This window comes from Bombina bombina, chromosome 7 (genome assembly GCF_027579735.1).
Source record: "Bombina bombina isolate aBomBom1 chromosome 7, aBomBom1.pri, whole genome shotgun sequence".
NCBI classification, from domain to species: Eukaryota; Metazoa; Chordata; class Amphibia; order Anura; family Bombinatoridae; genus Bombina; species Bombina bombina.
Genome location: NC_069505.1, coordinates 184,203,275 through 184,220,256, shown reverse-complemented (window position 1 = coordinate 184,220,256; position 16,982 = coordinate 184,203,275). Strand labels below are relative to the sequence as shown.

At 39.6% G+C, this 16,982-nt stretch overlaps 1 protein-coding gene across 3 annotated transcripts in view; it reads left to right on the top strand.

Moving 5' to 3' along the window:
- The window catches only part of MYRF (myelin regulatory factor), a 377,295-nt gene that overhangs the window by 135,419 nt on the left and 224,894 nt on the right, over positions 1 to 16,982 (top strand). For 2 of the 3 annotated variants that reach the window (XM_053720474.1, XM_053720472.1), the window contains exon 1: positions 10,773 to 10,875. The exons of the other annotated variant lie outside the window; for it this stretch is intronic. The gene's annotated coding sequence lies outside the window, so the exon portion shown is untranslated. Of the gene's footprint in view, positions 1 to 10,772; positions 10,876 to 16,982 lie in introns of those variants that run through there. 3 annotated transcript variants of the gene reach the window in all.

Below are 16,982 nucleotides of genomic sequence, written 5' to 3'. Positions count from 1 at the left end.
ACTTACTGTAACTTACTGTTACTACACTGCCTGTATCACACTACCCGAAACGCGTAAGCTTGAATGGCAAGATAGAGCTCTGCACAGCTCTCCATGGGGGTCGATCCGATATAAATCGTCGCCCGCAAAAGCCGGCGACGCCAATATTTATGCTGATTTGGTATCCTATATACGGCGTAACCTAGAAGTTACGCGCGTATATTTCTGCCGTCGCCCGTAGTTTTTTGGGCCATAGGCAGGTATACCAAACCAGCGCAGTTTGGTATCCAATATGCAGCGTAAGGACTTACGTGGCGAAAATGGAGAAAACTTACTCCATTTTCACCTCGCCACAAAAAGCAGCCGTAAGAAGCCTTACGCTGACTATTGGAGCCCCGTAACTCCCTAAACTAACTAGAAAATAAACCTAACACCTAACGCATGCGCAATGTCTATCTCCCTGTCAACCGCGATCTGCTAAATAAAACCTAACACCTAACGCATGCGCAATGTCTATCTACCGGTCAACCGCGATCCCCCCCCCCCCCGAAATCCCTAATAAAGTTATTAACCCCTAAACCGCCGCTCCCGGACCCCGCCGCCATCTACATAAACTAACCCCCTACTGTGAGCCCCTAAAACCGCCGCCATCTACCTTATCTATCCCCTAATCTGACCCCTTACACCGCCGCCACCTATATAAAAATTATTAACCCCTAATCTAATCCCCCTATACCGCCGCCAGCTATATTAATATTATTAACCCCTAATGTAAACCCCTTACACCGCCGCCATCTCTATTAAAATGATTAACCCCTAATTTAATCTACCTACCCCGCCGCCAGCTATATTATCTATATTAACCCTAAGTATATTATAGTTAATATAGGTATTACATTATATATATTAACTATATTAACCCTAATTATATTAGGGTTAATATAGTTAATATAGTTACTATAGTATTTATATTAACTCTATTAACTCTATCTAACCCTAACTAAATTTATATTAAATTAATCTAATTAATTTATAAACTAAAATATTCCTATTTAAATCTAAATACTTACCTATAAAATAAACCCTAAGATAGCTACAATATAATTAATAATTACATTGTAGTTATGTTATGGTTAATATTTATTTTACAGGTAAATTGTTAATTATTTTAACTAGGTATAATAGATATTAAATAGTTATTAACTATTTAATATCTACCTAGTTAAAATAATTACCCAATTACCTGTAAAATAAATCCTAACCTAAGTTATAAATACACCTACACTATCAATAAATTTAATAAACTACAAACATCTATCTAAAAATACAATTAAATTAACTAAACTAAATTACCAAAAAAAACAAACACTAAATTACAAAAAATAAAAAAAAGATTACAAGATTTTTAAGCTAATTACACCTATTCTAAGCCCCCTAATAAAATAATAAACCCCCAAAATAAAAAAAATTCCCTGCCCTATTCTAAATTAAACAAATTTCAAAGCTCTTTACCTTACCAGCCCTTAAAAGGGCCTTTTGTGGGGCATGCCCCAAAGAATTCAGCTCTTTTGCATACAACAAATACAATCCCCCCCCCCCATTACAACCCACCACCCACATACCCCTATTCTAAAACCACCCAAACCCCCCTTAAAAAAGCCTAACACTACCCCCCTGAAGATCTCCCTACCTTGTCTTCACCACACCGGGCCGAACTCCTGATCCGATCCGGGCGATGTCTTCCTCCAAGCGGCAAAGAAGAATTCTTCCTCCGGCGATGTCTTCCTCCAAGCGGCAAAGAAGAATTCTTCCTCCGGCGACGTCTTCCTCCAAGCGGCAGCAAAGTCTTCATTCTTCCGGCGGCATCTTCAATCTTCTTTCTTCGCTCCGCCGCCGCGGAGCATCCATCCCGGCCGACTGCTGTACTACGAATGAGGTACCTTTAAATGACGTCATCCAAGATGGCGTCCGCCGAATTCCGATTGGCTGATAGGATTCTATCAGCCAATCGGAATTAAGTTAGAAAAATCTGATTGGCTGATTGAATCAGCCAATCAGATTCAAGTTCAATCCGATTGGCTGATCCGAACAGCCAATCAGATTGAGCTCGCATTCTATTGGCTGATCGGAACAGCCAATAGAATGCGAGCTCAATCTGATTGGCTGATTGGATCAGCCAATCGGATTGAACTTGAATCTGATTGGCTGATTCAATCAGCCAATCAGATTTTTCTAACTTAATTCCGATTGGCTAACAGAATCCTATCAGCCAATCGGAATTCGGCGGACGCCATCTTGGATGACGTCATTTAAAGGTACCTCATTCGTAGTACAGCAGTCGGCTGGGATGGATGCTCCGCGGCGGCGGAGCGAAGAAAGAAGATTGAAGATGCCGCCTGAAGAATGAAGACTTTGCTGCCGCTTGGAGGAAGACGTCGCCGGAAGAAGAATTCTTCTTTGCCGCTTGGAGGAAGACATCGCCGGAGGAAGAATTCTTCTTTGCCGCTTGGAGGAAGACATCGCCCGGATCGGATCAGGAGTTCGGCCCGGTGTGGTGAAGACAAGGTAGGGAGATCTTCAGGGGGGTAGTGTTAGGCTTTTTTAAGGGGGTTTGGGTGGTTTTAGAATAGGGGTATGTGGGTGGTGGGTTGTAATGGGGGGGGGATTGTATTTGTTGTATGCAAAAGAGCTGAATTCTTTGGGGCATGCCCCACAAAAGGCCCTTTTAAGGGCTGGTAAGGTAAAGAGCTTTGAAATTTGTTTAATTTAGAATAGGGCAGGGAATTTTTTTTATTTTGGGGGTTTATTATTTTATTAGGGGGCTTAGAATAGGTGTAATTAGCTTAAAAATCTTGTAATCTTTTTTTTATTTTTTTGTAATTTAGTGTTTGTTTTTTTTGGTAATTTAGTTTAGTTAATTTAATTATATTTTTAGATAGATGTTTGTAGTTTATTAAATTTATTGATAGTGTAGGTGTATTTATAACTTAGGTTAGGATTTATTTTACAGGTAATTGGGTAATTATTTTAACTAGGTAGATATTAAATAGTTAATAACTATTTAATATCTATTATACCTAGTTAAAATAATTAACAATTTACCTGTAAAATAAATATTAACCCTAACATAGCTACAATGTAATTATTAATTATATTGTAGCTATCTTAGGGTTTATTTTATAGGTAAGTATTTAGATTTAAATAGGAATATTTTAGTTTATAAATGAATTAGATTAATTTAATATAAATTTAGTTAGGGGTGTTAGGGTTAGATAGAGTTAATATAGTTAATATAAATACTATAGTAACTATATTAACCCTAATATAATTAGGGTTAATATAGTTAATATATATAATGTAATAACTATATTAACTATAATATACTTAGGGTTAATATAGATAATATAGCTGGCGGCGGGGTAGGTAGATTAAATTAGGGGTTAATCATTTTAATAGAGATGGCGGCGGTGTAAGGGGCTTACATTAGGGGTTAATAATTTTAATATAGATGGCGGCGGTGTTAGGGGCTCACTTTAGGGGGTTATAGATATAATATAGCTGGCGGCGGGGTACGGGAGCGGCGGTTTAGGGGTTAATAACTTTATTAGGTTGCGGCGGGGTACGGGAGCGGCGGTTTAGGGGTTAATAGCTTTTTTATTGTTAGGCTAGTGAGGGGGGATAGCGGATAGAGGGTTAGACAGTGCGGGCTATGTTAGGGAGGCGTGTTAGACAGTGCGGGCTATGTTAGGGAGGCGTGTTAGACAGTGCGGGCTATGTTAGGGAGGCGTGTTAGACAGTGCGGGCTATGTTAGGGAGGCGTGTTAGACAGTGCGGGCTATGTTAGGGAGGCGTGTTAGACAGTGCGGGTGTTTTAGACTTTAGTCAGGTTTTATAGGCGCCGGCAGTTTCTAACGTGCCGCAAGTCACTGGCGACGCCAGAAATTTGTACTTGCGCAGATTTCTGGACATCGCTGGTTTGTCAGACTTACGGCACGTTAGTATCTGACGGCGACCTATATGGGATAGCTCGAGTTGCGAGCTGAAACTGCGGGCGACGCCGGTTCCCTCGCTTGCGCCACAAACTGCGATCTTTATCGGATCGCGCCCCAAGTTGCGATTTATTTTTATCAAGTTTATCATAATAAATGTTAAGTTTTATGGATCTTTGGCTCACGCCTTCTTCGATTTATTGACTGACACATTTTAATATCCCCACACACCGTTCCATTAACTAGCCTGCAACAATATCTATTTAAAATCAAACACAGAGACACATCCATATAAAGCTATTAAAAATGGTGTGTTATGGTAGAAATAATATTGTCAAATACACAGCTCTTCCCCAAATATCATGAACAATACAGATTTTTACACATCAGATAGGTGTATTGTGTATTGTCTGGAACCGCAATTCAAAAACCATATGTATGAGTTTTACACAAAAATATGCACCTGATAAGGCTACAAACATTCCTTGTTTGCTTACTGGGAACTCTGTTGTAAGCAAAGAGGGTTGAAAGGCGCAACAGCGGCACACACATTCGTTTTATGACACCAATTCAGAGCACCTTGCAACAACAAGAACATATTACTGGAGTATAAAAGATTTTATTGTTTACATATATAAATGATTGTTTTCCTAACTGAATAAATGACAAACGGCAAACTTTAATATGGTTTTCGCAGAGACACAATCTTTCATATGGGGTTGACACAAATATTCTAGCTTTTACCTGGTTTCACACTAATTATTCTAATTATTATTATTTCTATTTAAAGAAGCACGGAAATACACGTATGGCATGGACTATATACATATGTCTTGTAAAGAATTTCACACACACTGGATATTTTGGAATAATTTCTAATACTTGTTTTCCTAACACTATATACAGATTTTATGTTCCTTTTACAATGCACTTTTATTACCTTTACAAGAAAAAAAAATCTTGGAGGGGAACTCAGGTAGCTCAATTTGTCTATAAATCTTAAACTAAAATAGCTGCAACTTTATGCACTTTCCAGCTGCCCAAGGGACAGTGAAATCTGGGCAAAATACCTCTGGTAGCTGAGAGGCACGTGACACAAACTCTGCTATCTGACAGACATTACCATTAGTGTGTTTTCTTTCCAATTAGCCCTCTTTATAAAGGAGTTTGGAATGGGGAGTTATCCCTGGGGGGGGGGGGGGGGGGTTTGCCCAGCCTGTGAGTAGGAGAGTGGGTAACGGTGTAGGGGGTGGTGTATGACGGCAGCCTGAGCTGTGTTTCTCTCATGTCTGTGATCCACTGGTCTTTGTTAGCAGCAGATCATAAACAGGCTAATTAACCAGGAATGTTAATCGTGCGTAAGCATAGATGTATGTGACTGCAGCTTGCACCCATGTCTGTGACTGGAAACTGACTGTAAGAATCTGCAGCCTACACCAAGAGGGAGAACAAAAGGGAACGTGCAAACAAAATACCAGTTTTATTAATTACCTATGTATGTAATGTTCGCATTAAAGGGACGTGATATACTAAATAAATACTCAACAGCTGTATTCAAAGTAAAGTTTAGTCTGAGAATAATACATAGATGTTTTTATTTTAATGTTTATAGTGTTCTCCACAGAAAATGTTGCCAGCCTGGTGGCATTATCTGGGTGGGGGCAGTATTATAACATTTCTGTTAGTTATACATGTTACTTAAAGGGACAGTGTAGTACATGTGTGCCATATATAACATTGTGCTCACTCCCACATAGTTATATATGAGTCAGCACTGATTGGCTAAAATGCAAGTTTGTAAATAGCACTGAGATAAGGGGCAGTCTGCAGAGGCTTAGATACAGGTAATCACAGAGGTAAAAAGTATATTAAAGGGACAGTAAATGTAAAAAATAATGTTACGTAATTCTGCACATAGTGTAGAATTATGTAACATTATTTTAGAGACCACTTGTAAAATCAAAAGAGTTTGAGAGATTTTATCCCCTAAAGTTATACTTACCTCATCTCCTCTCCAAGCTCTTCTGATCATGTCTTCTTTTCACGGGCGCGCTGTCTAATCACAGCGTGCACGATCGTGCCATTGAACTAAAAGTAGCGTGCTCCCTCTCTGGTCTGGTAGCGGGAACGAGCTACATTTAGTTCAATAGCGTGATCGGGTGCACTGTGAATAGACAGCGTACCCGCGAACCGCGTTTGAAAAGGTGATCAGAAGAGCCTGGAGAGGAGATGAGGTAAGTATAACTTTAGGGGATAAAATCTCTCAAAATCTGTTGATTTTACAAGTGGTCTCTAAAATAATGTTACATAATTCTACACTATGTGCAGAATTACATAACATTATTTTTTACATTTACTGTCCCTTTAATATACTTTTTACCTCTGTGATTACCTGTATCTAAGCATCTGCAGACTGCCCCTTATCACAGTGCTATTTACAAACTTGCATTTTAGCCAATCAGTGCTGAATCATATATAACTCAGTGGGAGTGAGCACAATGTTATATATGGCACATACGTACTAGCACTGTCTAGCTGTGAAAAGCTTATAACATGCACTGAGATAAGAGGCAGCCTGCAGGGGATTGGAAACAGTCAGAAATTTACATGTTTAAAGGTTATAGTCTAGTCAAAAGTTTAATTTTAACTAGATTATCCCTTTAATTTTGACACATACTGTACTTCCCTTTAAATATGAAATTGGCTAACTCTAATGACAAATATAGGGTTATCCTAAGCTTGAGATGCACTGCAGCCTTTATAAACATCTAAAGAGTTAACAAACTGATTGGGGATCAGAAAAAGTTTCGATTTTGGAAGATTTGCATCTGTAAATGGGACAGTTTGAAGAGGAGATGGGACCAAGTGTAAACAATAATATGATCAGGCAATATGTACATAATACAGCTTATACATGCAACCTAAATGTAGTTTTATACTTCTGTATACATAGTACCCTCATGTAGATAGTACAGTATTGTAATCAGAAAGGTAATAATTGTTGTCTTACATAAATATAGATTAGCGTTTGCATTTTATAACACAAAAAGACAAATTAAAGACACAGGCAGAGAAGATTGTGACTTACAGAAGGGGGAAATAGCCATTTACACCACAAGGAGCAAAGTCTCCAGTAACATGACTGTATGACATCACTAGGAGAAGATTGTGACTTACAGAAGGGGGAAATAGCCATTTACACCACAAGGAGCAATGTCTCCAGTAACGTGACTGTATGATATCACTAGGAGAAGATTGTGACTTACAGAAGGGGGAGATAGCAATTTACACCACAAGGAGCAATGTCTCCAGTAACATGACTGTATGACATCACTAGGAGAAGATTGTGACTTACAGAAGGGGGAAATAGCCATTTACACCACAAGGAGCAAAGTCTCCAGTAACATGACTGTATGGTATCACTAGGAGAAGATTGTGACTTACAGAAGGGGGGAATAGCCATTTACACCACAAGGAGCAATGTCTCAAGTAACATGACTGTATGACATCACTAGGAGAAGATTGTGACTTACAGAAGGGGGAAATAGCCATTTACACCACAAGGAGTAAAGTCTCCAGTAACATGACTGTATGACATCACTAGGAGAAGATTGTGACTTACAGAAGGGGGAAATAGCCATTTACACCACAAGGAGCAATGTCTCCAGTAACATGACTGTATGACATCACTAGGAGAAGATTGTGACTTACAGAAGGGGGGAAATAGCTATTTACACCACAAGGAGCAATGTCTCAAGTAACGTGACTGTATGACATCACTAGGAGAAGATTGTGACTTACAGAAGGGGGGGGGGGGGAATAGCCATTTACACCACAAGGAGCAATGTCTTCAGTAACATGACTGTTTTTTTCATCACTAGGAGAAGATTGTGACTTGCAGAAGGGGGAAATAGCAATTTACACCACAATAAGCAATGTCTCCAGTAACATGACTGTATGACATCACTAGGATTAGTTGCAGTCATGTTTTTGATACTGGATTAGCACATTTTTTGGTGATCTGAATAAGTAGAACCTCAAAGCCTGGTATCCTATAGGCCCACCTTTTAAATGGCTTTAATTTGAACAATTTATAAAGGTTCTGACCAATCAGTGTTGCTATAATGACAGACGGCTTGGCACCGCAGTAGGGTTAAACTCATGTTGTGATGGAAAGGAGCAAATTAAAGTTGGTGAATATCTCTTATGTGAGGTCTGTGGTTTGTTAGGTAAATGAGTGATAATTGTTTTTAAAAGGAACAGTTCCATAAATGACACCTCAAGTTATCTGAGCAGTTTCCAAAATGTAAATGCAAGTGTATAAGGCATATGTAAGTATGCTCTACAAGTCTCACAGTTAGAAGCATTGCTTAATAAAGGCACATGAATCATTAAATTTTTTTTATTTTTTTATAAAATAAAGGAGTGATAAATAAAATCCAAACGTGATCACTATACACAATAGTGATAAAGTCCTGGATATGTCCCAAGGTAAGAGAACTTGTATAATATAAAGTGTGATGGTCCCAAAAATCAGGGTGATGTATGGCTGCAAAAACTTCTTCCAAAAGCTGAATGGCACACAAGCAGGAATCTGTAAAGTGGTAGAAGAAAGAAGGCGCCACAATAGTGCAATATCAGTGATGTAAAAGCTTCACGCACATAATCAGTTGTACTTACTAGAAGCAAGGCACTTGGGAAGTGCCACAGGAGCACTCTGGACTATTAATAGCTGTCCAGATAGCTATCCTCTCACTGGAATAGGGGATGCAGAGGTTCCAAAGACAGGAGCGATGTAACCAATCCTAAAGCAGCATATGGAAGCCCAATACCAAGGTGAAAGAGACGCCAATGTTGGTGCGTTCCCAGCGATGTATAAGTGGTATAATCTTCACTCAAAATACAAAAGGTTGTGGTCCATGGATTTAAAATCAACTTTAGTTTAGGATTGGTTACCTCGCTCCTGTCTTTGGAACCTCTGCATCCCCTATTCCAGCGAGAGGATAGCTATCTGGACAGCTATTAATAGTCCAGAGTGCTCCTGTGGCACTTCACAAGTGCCTTGCTTCTAGTAAGTACAACTGATTATGTGCGTGAAGCTTTTACAACACTGATATTGCACTATTGTGGCGCCTTCTTCTTTCTTCTACCGCATTTATATATCAGATGCTGCCATAAAGTTATCCAGACATGTGCATGCTGTCTACCTAGGGATTATATTAAACAAAGGATACCAAGAGAACAAAGCGATTTGATAATAGAAATACATTGGAAACTTTTCTGAAATTGAATCCACCTTCAGAATCATAAAAGAAGAAATTTAGGTTTCTAGTCCTTTTAATAAAGTATGTTGCAATATGGTTCTAATCAAAATTGGAATGAACTAATGTACATTTAAATTTTGATAAACAGTAAAATTGTTACTTACTGCAGGCACTAAAACTTTCTATCACTTTATAATTATATATATTATATCTACCTCTGCCTATACTGCAGGATTTATTGAGGATCCTATAAATCCCTTTTCCAAGCACGAATATTTAACCCATAATCCAGCTCTCACCAACCTGGAATACTGTTGCCTAGAATAATACCCATGAGTATTATATACATATATATTAATCTAATATATTATTGACCAACCTGACATCTGAGTGTAGTTTACTCATATAGGTGCTTGACACTTGTTAGTAACTCATTTATTTGGCCACAGTTTCTTAACTGTGCCACAGGCAAATATTGTGATACCACCCTCAATTATTATTACCGCACGCCACTCTAATATATGTTAATATTGTGATCACAGTGGAATCAGTTATTTGTGTGTGTTTTTAATTGTTTCAATTTTTTTATATTAATGTTGTTTTAATAATTAAAAGTTATATTTTAAATAAAGTTATCTCTACCCTCTCTCTTGACTCTTGAGTGCTACATGTGTATTCTTTTGTAGGGGCTCTCTTAACTCCCTAGTGTTTTCGAAGTTATTCCAATAGACAGCACCATTTTTTCTCAGTACTTTGTCTACTATATATAGAGGTAATTTAGATATTTGAGCAACTAAGAGTTCCAAGAGTTGAGCTAAATAAGAATTTCCTTTTAACGTGACATAATACTCTAAATGCTAAATCACTTGAAACTGATGCAGTATAACTGTAAAAAGCTGACAGGAAAAAAATCACCTGAGCATCTCTATGTAAAAAAGGAAGATATTTTACCTCACAATTTCCTCAGCTGAGACTTACTATGTAAAAAGTTATACTTCAGTTACTGTCCAGCTGCAGGTAAAAAAATTAATTAAAAAAATAAAGAAATGAACTGCAGCCAATCAGCATCAGCAGTGCTGGGGTCATGAACTCTTTTACTGTGATCTCATGAGATTTTACTTAGCTCTCATGAGATTTCATAGTAAACTTCCTTAAACTGAATAGGGAAATAACATGAGTGTGCACGAAGCTCACTCCCTTGCCTGTCCCGGGACAAACATACTGATTTGCTGCTTAAAGTCTTTTGCAATGGGGTTTGAATACTTAGGACATTTTGAGGTAAAATATCTTTCTTTTTTACATAGAGATGTTCAGGTGATATTTTCTAGTCAGCTTTTTACAGCTATGCTGCATCACTTTCAAGTGTTTCAACATCTGGGTATCAGAATTGTTTGCTTGGTTTGCGAGAGGCGTAACTGTAGCACAAGATCATATGAAGGTTCACATAAAGCTGAGAATATTATTACCCACTTATTATGTTACATAGCTAAAGATATTCCTCACTGGCACCTATAAAAATCTGCTTCTTTGTTTTATTTAGTTTATGAGGTTGATGTAACTCCAGCCTGATAGGCTCCCATCCTCCAGGGACTCTCAAGAGATGCCCTAAATCTCAGTGAAATAACCGTCTCTAACATCAGCGAGTAAGTCATTAGATTTTCACGTGCTGTGTTTATATGTGTTGAATTCATCAACTCAAGTATCTGCAGATCCAGCCTTACAAATTAATGCTATATTTTAAAGGGACAGTTAAAATTAATAGAACTAGCAATTTTAAACAAATTTCCAATTATTGTCAAATTTGTTTTGTTCTCTTGGTATCCTGTATTGAATAATAAGTCAAGGTAGCCTTATATAGGCTCAGGAGGGTGTGATACTGCCTTAAGAAGAGGTGTGTGCCTTGAAACGCGTAATGAAGTCTATGTAGAACTTGACTGGCCATCTGTGGTTGTCCTGCAGCAAGTTTAGGAATAAGGTCCTGGTATATTATTTTTTAAGTGCAAGTATCATTGCTTTTAGTATATTTGATTGTGTAAATTGCATTTATACATTTATTACATTTCACTGTACTGATCCTTGTCTTGTCTGTAGTGATGCTTGTCTTGTCTGTAGTGATGCTTGTCTTGCCCGTACTGATGCTTGTCTTTTCTGTACTGATGCTTGTCTTGTCTCTACTGATGCTTGTCTTCTCTGTACTGATGCTTGTCTTGCCCATACTTATGCTTGTGTCTGTAGTGATGTTTTTCTTTTCTGTAATGATGCTTGTCTTGTCTGTACTGATGCTTTTCTTGTCCATACTGATTCTTGTCTTGTCTGTACTGAGATGCTTGTCTTGTCTATACTGATACTTGCCGTGTCTATACTGATGCTTGTTTTCTCTGTACTGAGGCTTGTATTGTCTGTACTAATGCTTGTCTTGCCTTTAATGATGCTTGTCTTGCCTGTACTGATGCTTGTCTTGTCTGTACTGATGCTTGTCTTGTCTGTACTGATGCTTGTCTTGTCTGTACTAAGGCTTTTCTTGTCTGTACTGATGCTTGTCTTGCCCGTACTGATGCTTGTCTTGCCTGTACTGATGCTTGTCTTGTCTTTACTGAGGCTTGTCTTGTCTGTACTGATGCTTGTCTTGTCTTGTCTGATGCTTGTTTTGTCTGTACTGATGCTTGTTTTGCCTGTACTGATGTGTGTCTTGTCTGTACTGATGCTTGTCTTGCCATAGTGATGTTTGTCTTGCCTGTACTGATGCTTGTCTTGCCTGTAGTGATGCTTATCTTGCCTGTACTGATACTTGTTTTGCCTGTACTGATGCTTGTCTTGTATGTACTGATGCTTGTCTTGCCTGTTCTGATGCTAGTCTTGTCTGTACTGATGCTTGTCTTGCCTGTAACAATGCTTGTCTTGTCTGCACTGATGCTTGTCTTGCCCGTACTGATGCTTGTCTTGTCTGATGCTTGTCTTGTCTGTAGTGATGCTTGTCTTGCCTGTACTGATACTTGTATTGTCTGTACCGATGCTTGTCTTGTCTGTAGTGATGCTTGTCTTGTCTGTAGTAATGCATGTCTTGTCTGTACTGATGCTTGTCTTGTCTGTATCGATGCTTGTCTTGTCTGTACCGATGCTTCTCTTGTTTGTAGTGATGCAATGCTTGTCTTGTCTGTACTGATGCTTGTCTTGTCTGTACCGATGCTTAGTTATCCAAATAGACATATGTAGAAAAGTACTCCTGCCACCAGCAACCTTTCTTGTTTAAAAGACCTTTATTCTCATCGGTTGGGTCCAAAAATTACAGGAATCGATGCTTGTCTTGTCTGTAGCAATGCTTCTCTTGTTTGTAGTGATGCAATGCTTATCTGGTCTGTACTGTTGCTTGTCTTGGCTGTACTGATGCTTGTCTTGTATGTACTGGTGCTTGTCTTGCCTGTAGTGATGCTAGTCTGGTCTGTACTGATGATTGCCTTGCCTGTACCGATGCTTGCCTTGTCTGTACTGATGCTTGCCTTGCCTGTACCGATGCTCGTCTTGTCTGTACTGATGCTTGCCTTGCCTGTACCGATGCTCGTCTTGTCTGTACTGATGCTTGTCTTGTCTGTACTGATGCTTGTCTTGCCCATACTTATGCTTGTGTCTGTAGTGATGTTTTTCTTTTCTGTAATGATGCTTGTCTTGTCTGTACTGATGCTTTTCTTGTCCATACTGATTCTTGCCTTGCCTGTACCGATGCTTGCCTTGTCTGTACTGATGCTTGCCTTGCCTGTACCGATGCTCGTCTTGTCTGTACTGATGCTTGCCTTGCCTGTACCGATGCTCGTCTTGTCTGTACTGATGCTTGTCTTGTCTGTACTGATGCTTGTCTTGCCCGTACTGATGCTTGTCTTGTCTGATGCTTGTCTTGCCTGTACTTATACTTGTATTGTCTGTACCGATGCGTGTCTTGTCTGTAGTGATGCTTGTCTTGTCTGTAGTGATGCATGTCATTAGATTTTCACGTGCTGTGTTTATATGTGTTGAATTCATCAACTCAAGTATCTGCAGATCCAGCCTTACAAATTAATGCTATATTTTTAAAGGGACAGTTAAAATTAATAGAACTAGCAATTTTAAACAAATTTCCAATTATTGTCAAATTTGTTTTGTTCTCTTGGTATCCTGTATTGAATAATAAGTCAAGGTAGCCTTATATAGGCTCAGGAGGGTGTGATACTGCCTTAAGAAGAGGTGTGTGCCTCGAAACGCGTAATGAAGTCTATGTAGAACTTGACTGGCCATCTGTGGTTGTCCTGCAGCAAGTTTAGGAATAAGGTCCTGGTATATTATTTTTTAAGTGCAAGTATCATTGCTTTTAGTATATTTGATTGTGTAAATTGCATTTATACATTTATTACATTTCACTGTACTGATCCTTGTCTTGTCTGTAGTGATGCTTGTCTTGTCTGTAGTGATGCTTGTCTTGCCCGTACTGATGCTTGTCTTTTCTGTACTGATGCTTGTCTTGTCTCTACTGATGCTTGTCTTCTCTGTACTGATGCTTGTCTTGCCCATACTTATGCTTGTGTCTGTAGTGATGTTTTTCTTTTCTGTAATGATGCTTGTCTTGTCTGTACTGATGCTTTTCTTGTCCATACTGATTCTTGTCTTGTCTGTACTGAGATGCTTGTCTTGTCTATACTGATACTTGCCGTGTCCATACTGATGCTTGTTTTCTCTGTACTGAGGCTTGTATTGTCTGTACTAATGCTTGTCTTGCCTTTAATGATGCTTGTCTTGCCTGTACTGATGCTTGTCTTGTCTGTACTGATGCTTGTCTTGTCTGTACTGATGCTTGTCTTGTCTGTACTAAGGCTTGTCTTGTCTGTACTGATGCTTGTCTTGCCCGTACTGATGTTTGTCTTGCCTGTACTGATGCTTGTCTTGTCTTTACTGAGGCTTGTCTTGTCTGTACTGATGCTTGTCTTGTCTTGTCTGATGCTTGTTTTGTCTGTACTGATGCTTGTTTTGCCTGTACTGATGTGTGTCTTGTCTGTACTGATGCTTGTCTTGCCGTAGTGATGTTTGTCTTGCCTGTACTGATGCTTGTCTTGCCTGTAGTGATGCTTATCTTGCCTGTACTGATACTTGTTTTGCCTGTACTGATGCTTGTCTTGTATGTACTGATGCTTGTCTTGCCTGTTCTGATGCTAGTCTTGTCTGTACTGATGCTTGTCTTGCCTGTAACAATGCTTGTCTTGTCTGCACTGATGCTTGTCTTGCCCGTACTGATGCTTGTCTTGTCTGATGCTTGTCTTGTCTGTAGTGATGCTTGTCTTGCCTGTACTGATACTTGTATTGTCTGTACCGATGCTTGTCTTGTCTGTAGTGATGCTTGTCTTGTCTGTAGTAATGCATGTCTTGTCTGTACTGATGCTTGTCTTGTCTGTATCGATGCTTGTCTTGTCTGTACCGATGCTTCTCTTGTTTGTAGTGATGCAATGCTTGTCTTGTCTGTACTGATGCTTGTCTTGTCTGTACCGATGCTTAGTTATCCAAATAGACATATGTAGAAAAGTACTCCTGCCACCAGCAACCTTTCTTGTTTAAAAGACCTTTATTCTCATCGGTTGGGTCCAAAAATTACAGGAATCGATGCTTGTCTTGTCTGTAGCAATGCTTCTCTTGTTTGTAGTGATGCAATGCTTATCTGGTCTGTACTGTTGCTTGTCTTGGCTGTACTGATGCTTGTCTTGTATGTACTGGTGCTTGTCTTGCCTGTAGTGATGCTAGTCTGGTCTGTACTGATGATTGCCTTGCCTGTACCGATGCTCGTCTTGTCTGTACTGATGCTTGCCTTGCCTGTACCGATGCTCGTCTTGTCTGTACTGATGCTTGCCTTGCCTGTACCGATGCTCGTCTTGTCTGTACTGATGCTTGTCTTGTCTGTACTGATGCTTGTCTTGCCCGTACTGATGCTTGTCTTGTCTGATGCTTGTCTTGCCTGTACTTATACTTGTATTGTCTGTACCGATGCGTGTCTTGTCTGTAGTGATGCTTGTCTTGTCTGTAGTGATGCATGTCTTGTCTGTACTGATGCTTGTCTTGTCTGTATCGATGCTTGTCTTGTCTGTATTGATGCTTGTCTTGTCTGTACAGATGCTTGTCTTGTCTGTAGTAATGCATGTATTGTCTGTACTGATGCTTGTCTTGTCTGTATCGATGCTTGTCTTGTCTGTACCAATGCTTCTCTTGTTTGTAGTAATGCAATGCTTCTCTTGTCTGTACTGATGCTTGTCTTGTCTGTACCAATGCTTGTCTTGTCTGTACTGATGCTTCTCTTGTCTGTACCCATGCTTAGTAATCCAAATAGACATATGTAGAAAAGTACTCCAGCCACCAGCAAGCTTTCTTGTTTAAAAGACCTTTATTCTCATCGGTTGGGTCCAAAAATTACAGGAATCGATGCTTGTCTTGTCTGTACCAATGCTTCTCTTGTTTGTAGTGATGCAATGCTTGTCTTGTCTGTACTGATGCTTGTCTTGTCTGTACCGATGCTTGTCTGTACCGATGCTTGTCTTGTTTGTAGTGATGCAATGCTAGTCTTGTCTATACAGATGCTTAGTTACCCAAATAGACATATGTAGAAAAGTTCTCCAGCCAAACAAGCTTTCTTGTTTAAAAGACGTTAATTCTCATCGGTTGGGTCCAAAAATTACAGGAACTTTTCTACAGGAACTTTTCTGTACCGATGCTTGTCTTGTCTGTACTGATGCTTGTCTTGTCTGTACTGATGCTTGTCTTGCCCTTACTGATGCTTGTCTTGTCTGTACTGATGCTTGTCTTGTCTGTACTGATGCTTGTCTTGTCTTTACTGATGCTTGTCTTGCCTGTACTGATGCTTGTCTTGTCTGTACTAATGCATGTCTTGTCTGTACTGATGCATGTCTTGTCTGTACTGATGCTTGTCTTGTCTGTACTGATGCTTGTCTTGTCTTTACTGATGCTTGTCTTGTCTGTACTGATGCTTGTCTTGCCTGTACTGATGCTTGTCTTGTCTGTACTGATACTTGTCTTGTCTATGCTTGTCTTGTCTGTAATGATGCTTGTCTTGCCTGTACTGATGCTCGTCTTGTCTGATGCTTGTCTTTCCTGTACTGATGCTTGTCTTGCTCGTACTGATGCTTGTCTTGCCTGTGCTGATGCTTGTCTTGTCTGTACTAATGCTTGTCTTGCCTGTGCTGATGCTTGTCTTGCCTGTGCTGATGCTTCTCTTGCTCGTACTGGTACTTGTCTTGCTCGTACTGATGCTTGTCTTGCCTGTGCTGATGCTTGTCTTGCTCATACTGATGCGTGTCTTGTCTGTACTAATGCATGTCTTGTCTGTACTTCTGCTTGTCTTGTCTGTACTTATGCTTGTCTTGCCCGTGCTGATGCTTGTCTTGCTCGTACTGATGCCCTCCCCTGGCAGCAATATTCCAGTGCACAGAGCTGTATGTCACAGTGACTGGATATAAGCAGACAGGACTGACATCAGATGGCACTTGGGAAGGCTCAGTTCCTGTATGCATCCCTATCCCTACCTACAGAGCTGACACTGAGATCCCTCCCATCTTCCCCTCAGCTTCTGTCCCCTCGCCATTGCTGACTCTTCCTCTCTTTTCTTATCACTGCCTCTGCGGGAGATAGCAGTCTACAGCCCATAGCTGGATCTGGATGAGTGCCAGCCTGGTAAGGATCACTTGCTAGGAAAATTGTACATGGTAAATCTTCACTCTTTTGTTTC